The sequence below is a fragment of the Triticum urartu genome, chromosome 2A, assembly GCF_056163025.1.
Source record: "Triticum urartu cultivar PI428250 chromosome 2A, HENAU_Tu73, whole genome shotgun sequence".
NCBI lineage: Eukaryota > Viridiplantae > Streptophyta > Magnoliopsida > Poales > Poaceae > Triticum > Triticum urartu.
The window spans coordinates 207,385,841-207,395,669 of NC_141874.1; positions in this window are offsets into that span (position 1 = coordinate 207,385,841).

Genomic DNA, 9,829 nt, shown 5'->3' on the forward strand with positions numbered 1-9,829 from the left:
CAGCCTATATTGCAGGATGGCAGGCACACCATCATCACTAACTCTGTTTTTTTATAAGAGTGTAGAAGAGTAGATACAAGCCGACAGGTGGGCCCAATGGTAGTGAGATAATGTGATGCAACACTAGAGGTGCCACATGGAGCGTTTAACTGGTCAACTAGTCGTGTCTTGAGAAAATACAGAGCTGTGCGGTGAGCCCGTGACTGTATAGTAACCACAAAACGTAAATGGTGACCGTAATGAGTGGATTCTGAAGTCCAATGTACGTATCGTGCTTTCGCTCCAAATACAATGATCGTCACTGTATATATCGCGAGAGAAAGATGAAACATGTCTGAATGTGTTGGGGGCTTAATTTTAGAGGACCTGGAGATAGTTTGTGTGCGTACGTGAAAGGGGCGTAGAGGGGGTGTATGCGATGGGGAGAGAGATGCTCTTCTTTTCTCTTTATTATGACTAACTTTATATATAATATAAAAATTCACAGTGCGGAATAAATGTCATTGTGGGCACCATGCAACAACTTAACGTTCATACTCCTCCATATAACTTTGTAATGTTGTATATATGTAGAAATTCTAAAATAATTTTTTGGCCACAGTTTATTCAAAAGGGATGTTGTATGCAAAATAAAAGTGAAGAAAGGGCTTTTTAGATCAATGGGGTACATGATGTAACATGTGTGAATGTGTAGTTGATGTATTTGGCAGGGCCTAGAGAGGTATGTGTGTGTATTACGTATTCGAGAGAGGCATGGATAGAGGGGCCGGCGAGGGGAGGGGGCGTGGGAGAGATAGCACGAGATATGAGAGAGGTCTAGAGAGAGAGACTAATATGATGTCATGGCGAGAGATTCCCTTGAGTGTGTATATGCAAGGAGGGAGGGGATAGAGGCACGAGGGGATTTTTTGTGTGGTGTCTGTGTTGGTCTGTGTGGGTGTGAGAAGATAACGAGACCTGGGGGCAGAGGGTGTGTCACCACGTGAGGTCCGGTGGGTCGAGGTGAGGCCCTTGGTTTGGTTCCTGCGCCACATTGGTCGGCACGTGACGCATTTAGGGAGACCCATGGATGACTTGTCATATAAGACAACGATAGCAGAATTGTGAAGGACTTTGTGTCCACTGACAAAGCCGGCTAGGATTTGTAACCCTGGGTTCTCGGACTAAGGTATCCCCTTATTTCTGCTATTACTATTCATCCAACCTAACTTTAAGGGGCATCCTACAGAATGCTCTGCTAGAATCATACTCATCGATTAGGAAGAGAGGTGTGAGACAATGCGTGAGAGACGGGCCTAAAGATAATGTGTGTATAGGAGACACGTAGGCAGGTCAATGTTTATAGAAAGGGTCGATGGGGATTGTGCGTGTGTATGCTTGTAAGAGGAAGAGTGCTTGTGATAAAGGTTGGTGAAAATAGTCGTAAATGGTTACGAGAGGGAGGGAGGGTTATATCAAGAGCATGTATGAGAGAAAGACACCTCGGGAAAGAGTGTGTGAGCATGTGTGAGAGACCACCGATGGAGAGTGAAACTACATGTAAAAGACTGACGTGCACATTGATTAAAGATATAAATTGTATCCAAATATTAGGATGGGATCATGATATTTGCAATTCGTGTAAAGAACGGTCATTGGTCCATCAGACATCTAGATTCTATCGAATTTGAGCATGTCTATGTTATTATTCGACATAATTGATCCACATAGTTAGTATTTTGAACTCCAGACAATGCATCATTTAGCAATCGAATATAAACGTGAGTATAGTTCATGTTGTGTGTGTAAAGCACATTATACATACGAAAGTTACACAATGAACATTATAAATAGCTAGCTATGAACTAGTATACATTTGAATTCAACTTAAGGTGGTTTAAAAAAATTGAATTCAACATGAAGTCCATTCAATTATTTGAATTCGATATCATGGCATTTGTAAATCATACCTGAATTATGGGGGCGCCAATCTTTGCTCCGCTTTTGTACGTAATAGCATATATAGTCGTGTACAAAATAGATTCAAATTTAGCTCCTCCATTCCAAAATAATCGTAGTTATAGGATTTTCAAGTGTCAAAAATTCAAAAAGAAGCGGATAATTTAATGAGGTTTTCAAACATACAAGGTCAAATTTAACGTTGTCTATTTAGGTCAATCCTCAAAGTTCAAGAGTACTCTAAACGTGAATGCTTCTGTTTCAAAATTTCGAACGAAGCGCCAAAAGAGCCTCTACTCGCCTGAAACCGCGTGGGACCAATGTTTGGTAGTAGAAGGAAATTACTTTTCTAACTCCGACCCGTGAAACCTACCGGCCCGACGTCCAAAGGTCTAAACCAGGGTAGGTTTGTATCTTCATCTAGACGCCACGCAACCGCCTCCGAAAAACATTCATACACAATGGCCGCCTAAGCACACATGCACGCGGCCGAAATCGCTCCCGCCCACTATTTGGGACACCAGGGATTACCATCCTACCCCGGACCCGCAGTAGGTCCGAAATTTAAGAGGGGGGCAAAGTTTGTACTTTTCCAAAATTTCAAACAAGTGCGTCCCATCTATTCAAAAAAGCCAAAAACAAGCGTGTCCCAGACCGAAATATGGTTCTCCCTTAGCTCCCCCCCCATCCGATTCCCCATTCATACTCCGTGGGCTCCAAAACTACCTTTCCACCAGCCGCGAAACACCAGCGACCTCCGTCTGCCACCCCATCCCACCCATCAACCGCCGCCCTCCTCCATCATGCCGGAGCCGATACCCCGACGTCGTCGTCCACCACAACCTCAACCACAACGCCCTCCAAGGCTAGTAGCTGAAACTGAGGCCGACCCGTCCGTACCCGAGCCAGTTCAACCACGCCATCCTGCGCCTCACCGCTACCGCTCCAACTTCACCATCGTCCACCGCACCGGAGCTGTTCCTGCTACGCCGTCCTTCGCCACCTCGGATCTGCTTCCCCTCCGCCGACATACGTCCATGGCAACACAGTCAACAATTTGTCCATGGGTTCGTCCAAGCCTGCACCCTCCTAAAAACATCGGTTTCCCCATGAAAAAGAAGAAGACCGGCGCGACATGTTTAGGCGATGATACGTCTCCAACGTATCTATAATTTTTGATTGCTACATGCTATATTATCTACTGTTTTGGACAATATTGGGCTTTATTATTCACTTTTATATTATTTTTGGGACTAACCTATTAACCGGAGGCCCAGCCCAGAATTGCTGTTTTTGCCTATTTCAGTGTTTCGAAGAAAAGGAATATCAAACGGAGTCGAAACGGAATGAAACCAACAGGAGAAGCTATTTTTGGAAGGAAAGCTACCGGAAAAACTTGGAGTGCACGTCAGGAAAGGAACGAGGGAGCCACGAGGCAGGGGGGCACGCCCACCCCCCTAGGGCGCGCCCTCCACCCTCGTGGGCCCCTCATGGCTCCCCTGACATATCTCTTTCACCCATATATACCCACGTACCCTAAAACTATCGAGGAGCACAATAGATCGGGAGTTCCGCCGCCAGAAGCCTCCGTAGCTACCGAAAGCCAATCTAGACCCGTTCCGGCACCCTGCCGGAGGGGGCAATCCCTCTCCGGTGGCCATCTTCATCATCCCGGTGCTCTCCATGACGAGGAGGGAGTAGTTCTCCCTCGGGGCTGAGGGTATGTACCACTAACTATGTGTTTGATCTCTCTCTCTCTCATGTTCTTGAGGTGGTACGATCTTGATGTATCGCGAGCTTTGCTATTATAGTTGGATCTTATGATGTTTTCTCCCACCTCTACTCCCTTGTAATGGATTGAGTTTCCCCTTTGAAGTTATCTTATCGGATTGAGTCTTTAAAGATTTGAGAACACTTGATGTATGTCTTGTCGTGCGTATCTGTGGTGACAATGGGGTACCACGTGATTCACTTGATGTATGTTTTGGTGATCAACTTGCGGGTTCCGCCCATGAACCTATGCATAGGGGTTGGCACACGTTTTCGTCGTGATTCTCCGGTAGGAACTTTCGGGCACTCTTTGAGGTCCTTTGTGTTGGTTGAATAGATGAATCTAAGATTGTGTGATGCATATCGTATAATCATACCCACGGATACTTGAGGTGACATTGGAGTATCTAGGTGACATTAGGTTTTGGTTGATTTGTATCTTAAGGTGTTATTCTAGTACGAACTCTAGGGCTGTTTGTGACACTTATAGGAATAGCCCAATGGATTGATTGGAAAGAATAACTTTGAGGTGGTTTCGTACCCTACCATAATCTCTTCGTTTGTTCTCTGCTATTAGTGACTTTGGAGTGACTCTTTGTTGCATGTTGAGGGATAGTTATGTGATCCAATTATGTTATTATTGTTGAGGGAACTTGCACTAGTGAAAGTATGAACCCTAGGCCTTATTTCCTAGCATTGCAATACCATTTACGCTCACTTTTACCATTAGTTACCTTGTTGTTTTTATATTTTTCAGATTACAAAAACTATTATCTACTATCCATATACCACTTGTATCACCATCTCTTCGCCGAACTAGTGCGCCTATAGAATTTACCATAGTATTGGGTGTGTTGGGGACACAAGAGACTCTTTGTTATTTGGTTGCAGGGTTGCTTGAGAGAGACCATCTTCATCCTAAGCCTCCTATGGATTGATAAACCTTAGGTCATCCACTTGAGGGAAATTTGCTACTGTCCTACAAACCTCTGCACTTGGAGGCCCAACAAAGTATACAAGAAGAAGGTTGTGTAGTAGACATCAATCTCTTTTCTGGCGCCGTTGCTGGGGAGGTTAGCGCTTGAAGGTATATCTTTAGATCTTGCAATCGAGTCTTTTAGTTTCTTGTTTTATCACTAGTTTAGTTTACAAAAGAAAACTATAAAAAATGGAATTGAGTTTGTCTCATACGCTTCATCTTTTTAATATCCTTCGTGAGTATGATGGAAAGGAAAATTGTGCCAAAGTGTTAGAAGAAGAATGCATTAAAATGTTTGGCACTAAATCTTTGAATGATGATCATGATTGCAATGTTGTTAGTATGAATTCCTTGAATATCCATGATGCTAATGATATGCAAAGCCACAAGCTTGGGGAAGCTATGTTTGATGAAAATGATATTTTTTGTCCCCCAAGCTTTGATGAGAAAATTTATTATGATGAAAGCATGCCTCCTATTTATGATGATTATATTGATGAAAATGGAATTGGAGAGGTCATGACTTTATTTTGTGATGAATCCACTATTTCGGAAGAGGTTCCAATTGATTATGAGAACAAAGTTGCTATCTATGATGATTATTGTGATGACTTTTATGATATAAAGAATAATGATATCCATGAAACTTGTCATCATGATTTTAGTTTTCAATTGGATTATGCCTCACATGATAATTATTTTGTTGAGTTTGCTCCCACTATTATTCATGAGAAGAATTTTGCTTATGTGGAGAATAATAAAATTTCTATGCTTGTAGATCATGAAAAGAATGCTTTAGGTGCTGGTTATATTGTTGAATTCATTCGTGATGCTACTAAAAATTATTATGAGGGAGGAACATATGCTTGTAGGAATTGCAATAATGTCAAGTTTCCTCTCTATGTGCTTAAAGTTTTGAAGCTATGCTTGTTTTGCCTTCCTATGCAAGTTAATTATTGTTCCCATAACTTGTTTGATCACAAAATCCCTATGCATAGGAAGAGGGTTAGACTTAAATGTGCTAGTCATATTCTTCATGATGCTCTCTTTATGTTACAATTCTTATCTTTTATGTGAGCATCATTGAAATCATCATGCCTAGCTAGGGGCGTTAAACGATAGCGCTTGTTGGGAGGCAACCCAATTTTATTTTAGTTCCTTGCTTTTTGTTCCTGTTTAGTAATAAATAATTCATCTAGCCTCTGTTTAGATGTGGTTTTATGCTTTTAGTTAGTGTTTGTGCCAAGTAGAACCTTTGGGAAGACTTGGGGAAAGTCTTGTTGATCATGCTGTAAAAAACAGAAACTTTAGCGCTCACGAGAATTACTGCCATTTTATTTGGAAAGTGCTATTTAGTTAATTATTCTTGAAGATGATTAATAGATAAATTACTCAGGTCCAGCAATTTATTTGAGAATTTTATGGGTTCCAGAAGTTTGCGTTTGATCCAGATTACTACAGACTGTTCTGTTTTTGACAGATTCTGTTTTCTGTGTGTTGTTTGCTTATTTTAATGAATCTATGGCTAGTAAAAGAGTTTATGAACCATAGTAAAGTTGGAATACAGTATATATTACACCAATAAAAATAAATAATGAGTTCACAACAGTACTTAAGTGGTGATTTATTTTCTTATACTAACGGAGCTTACGAGTTTTCTGTTAAGTTTTGTGTTGTGAAGTTTTCAAGTTTTGGGTAAGGATTCGATGGACTATGGAATAAGGAGTATCAAGAGCCTAAGATTGGGGATGCCCAAGGCACCCCAAGGTAATATTCAAGTACAACCAAAAGCCTAAGCTTGGGGATGCCCCGGAAGGCATCCCCTCTTTCGTCTTCATTCATCGGTAACTTTACTTGGAGCTATATTTTTATTCGCCACATGATATGTGTTTTGCTTGGAGTGTCATTTTATTTTATCTAGTTTTGCTTGCTGTTTTAATTAAATACCAAGATCTGAAATTATTAAATGTTAGAGAGTCTTCACATAGTTGCATAATTATTTGACTACTCATTGATCTTCACTTATATCTTTCGGAGTAGTTTGTTGATTGCTCTAGTACTTCACTTATATCTTTTAGAGCATGGTGGTGGTTTTATTTTATAGAAATAGATGAACTCTCATGCTTCACTTATATTATTTTGAGAGTTCTAAATAGCATGGCAATTTTCTTAAATAATCCTAATATGCTGGGCATTCAAGATTAGTAAAAACTTTCATACAGAGTATTGAATACTAAGAGAAGTTTGATACTTGATAATTGTTTTGAGATATGGAGATGGTGATATTAGAGTCATGCTAGTTGAGTAGTTGTGAATTTGAGAGATACTTGTGTTGAAGTTTGTGATTCCCGTAGCATGCACGTATGGTGAACCGTTATGTGATGAAGTCGGAGCATGATTTATTTATTGATTGTCTTCCTTATGAGTGGTGGTCGGGGACGAGCGATGGTATTTTCCTACCAATCTATCCCCCTAGGAGCATGCGCGTAGTACTTTGTTTCGATAACTAATAGATTTTTGCAATAAGTATGTGAGTTCTTTATGACTAATGTTGAGTCCATGGATTATACGCACTCTCACCCTTCCACCATTGCTAGCCTCTCTAGTATCGCGCAACTTTCGCCGGTACCATAAACCCACCATATACCTTCTTCAAAACAGCCACCATACCTACCTATTATGGCATTTCCATAGCCATTCCGAGATATATTGTCATGCAACTTACCACCGTTCGGCTTATTATGACACGCTTCATCATTGTCATATTGCTTTGCATGATCATGTAGTTGACATCGTATTTGGGGCAAGCCACCGTTCATAATTGTTTCATACATGTCACTCATGAGTCATTGCACATCCCGGTACAACGCCGGAGGCATTCACATAGAGTCATATTTTGTTCTAATTCTTGAGTTGTAAGAAAATAGAAGTGTGATGATCATCATTATTAGAGCATTGTCCCAGTGAGGAAAGGATGATGGAGACTATGATTCCCCCACAAATCGGGATGAGACTCCGGACGAAAATAAATAAATAGAAGAGGCCAAAGAAGCCCAAATAAAAAAATAAAAAAGAGGCCATAAAAAATAGAAGGCCCAAATAAAAAAATATAATAAAAAAATGAGAGAAAAAGAGAGAAGGGACAATGCTACTATCCTTTTACCACACTTGTGCTTCAAAGTAGCACCATAATCTTCATGATAGAGAGTCTCCTATGTTGTAAATTTCATATACTAGTGGGAATCTTTCATTATAGAAATTGGCTTGTATATTCCAATGATGGGCTTCCTCAAATTGCCCTAGGTCTTCGTGAGCAAGCAAGTTGGATGCACACCCACTAGTTTCTTTTGTTGAGCTTTCATACATTTACAGCTCTAGTGCATCCGTTGCATAGCTATCCCTACTCACTCACATTGATATCTATTGATGGGCATCTCCATAGCCCGTTGATACGCCTAGTTGATATGAGACTATCTTCTCCTTTTTGTCTTCTCCACAACCACCATTCTATTCCACCTATAGTGTTATGTCCATGGCTCACGCTCATGTATTGCGTGAAGATTGAAAAAGTTTGAGAACACCAAAAGTATGAAACAATTGCTTGGCTTGTCATCGGGGTTGTGCATGATTTAAATATTTTGTGTGGTGAAGATGGAGCATAGCCAGACTATATGATTTTGTAGGGATAGCTTTCTTTGGCCATGTTATTTTGAGAAGACATAATTGCTTAGTTAGTATGCTTGAAGTATTATTATTTTATGTCAATATGAACTTTTGTCTTGAATCTTATGGATCTGAATATTCATACCACAATTAAGAAGAATTACATTGAAATTATGCCAAGTAGCACTCCGCATCAAAAATTCTGTTTTTATCATTTACCTACTCGAGGACGAGCAGGAATTAAGCTTGGGGATGCTTGATACGTCTCCAACGTATCTATAATTTTTGATTGGTCCATGCTATATTATCTACTATTTTGGACAATATTGGGCTTTATTATCCACTTTTATATTATTTTTGGGACTAACCTATTAATCGAAGGCCCAACCCAGAATTGTTATTTTTTGCCTATTTCAGTGTTTGGAAGAAAAGGAATATCGAACGGAGTCGAAACGGAATGAAACCAACTAGAGAAGTTATTTTTGGAAGGAAAGCTACCGGAAAAACATGGAGTGCACATCAGGAAAGGAACGAGGGAGCCACGAGGCAGGGGGGTGGGCCCACCCCCCTAGGGCGCGCCCTCCACCCTCGTGGGCCCCTCTTGGCTCCCCTAACATATCTCTTTCACCCATATATACCCACATACCCTAAAACTATCGAGGAGCACAATAGATCGGGAGTTCCACCGCCAGAAGCCTCCGTAGCCACCGAAAGCCAATCTAGACCCTTTCCGGCACCCTGCCGGAGGGGGCAATCCCTCTCCGGTGGCCATCTTCATCATCATGGTGCTCTCCATGACGAGGAGGGAGTAGTTCTCCCTCGGGGCTGAGGGTATGTACCACTAACTATATGTTTGATCTCTCTCTCGTGTTCTTGAGGTGGTACGATCTTGATGTATCGCGAGCTTTGCTATTATAGTTGGATCTTATGATGTTTTCTCCCCCCTCTACTCTCTTGTAATGGATTGAGTTTCCCCTTTGAAGTTATCTTATCGGATTGAGTCTTTAAAGATTTGAGAACACTTGATGTATGTCTTGCCGTGTGTATCTGTGGTGACAATGGGGTACCACGTGATTCACTTGATGTATGTTTTGGTGATCAACTTGCGGGTTCCGCCCATGAACCTATGCATAGGGGTTGGCACACGTTTTCGTCGTGATTCTCCGGTAGGAACTTTGGGGCACTCTTTGAGGTCCTTTGTGTTGGTTGAATAGATGAATCTGAGATTGTGTGATGCATATCGTATAATCATACCCACGGATACTTGAGGTGACATTGGAGTATCTAGGTGACATTAGGGTTTTGGTTGACTTGTATCTTAAGGTGTTATTCTAGTACGAACTCTAGGGCTGTTTGTGACACTTCTAGGAATAGCCCAACGGATTGATTGGAAAGAATAACTTTTAGGTGGTTTCGTACCCTACCATAATCTCTTCGTTTGTTCTCCGCTATTAGTGACTTTGGAGTGACTCTTTGTTG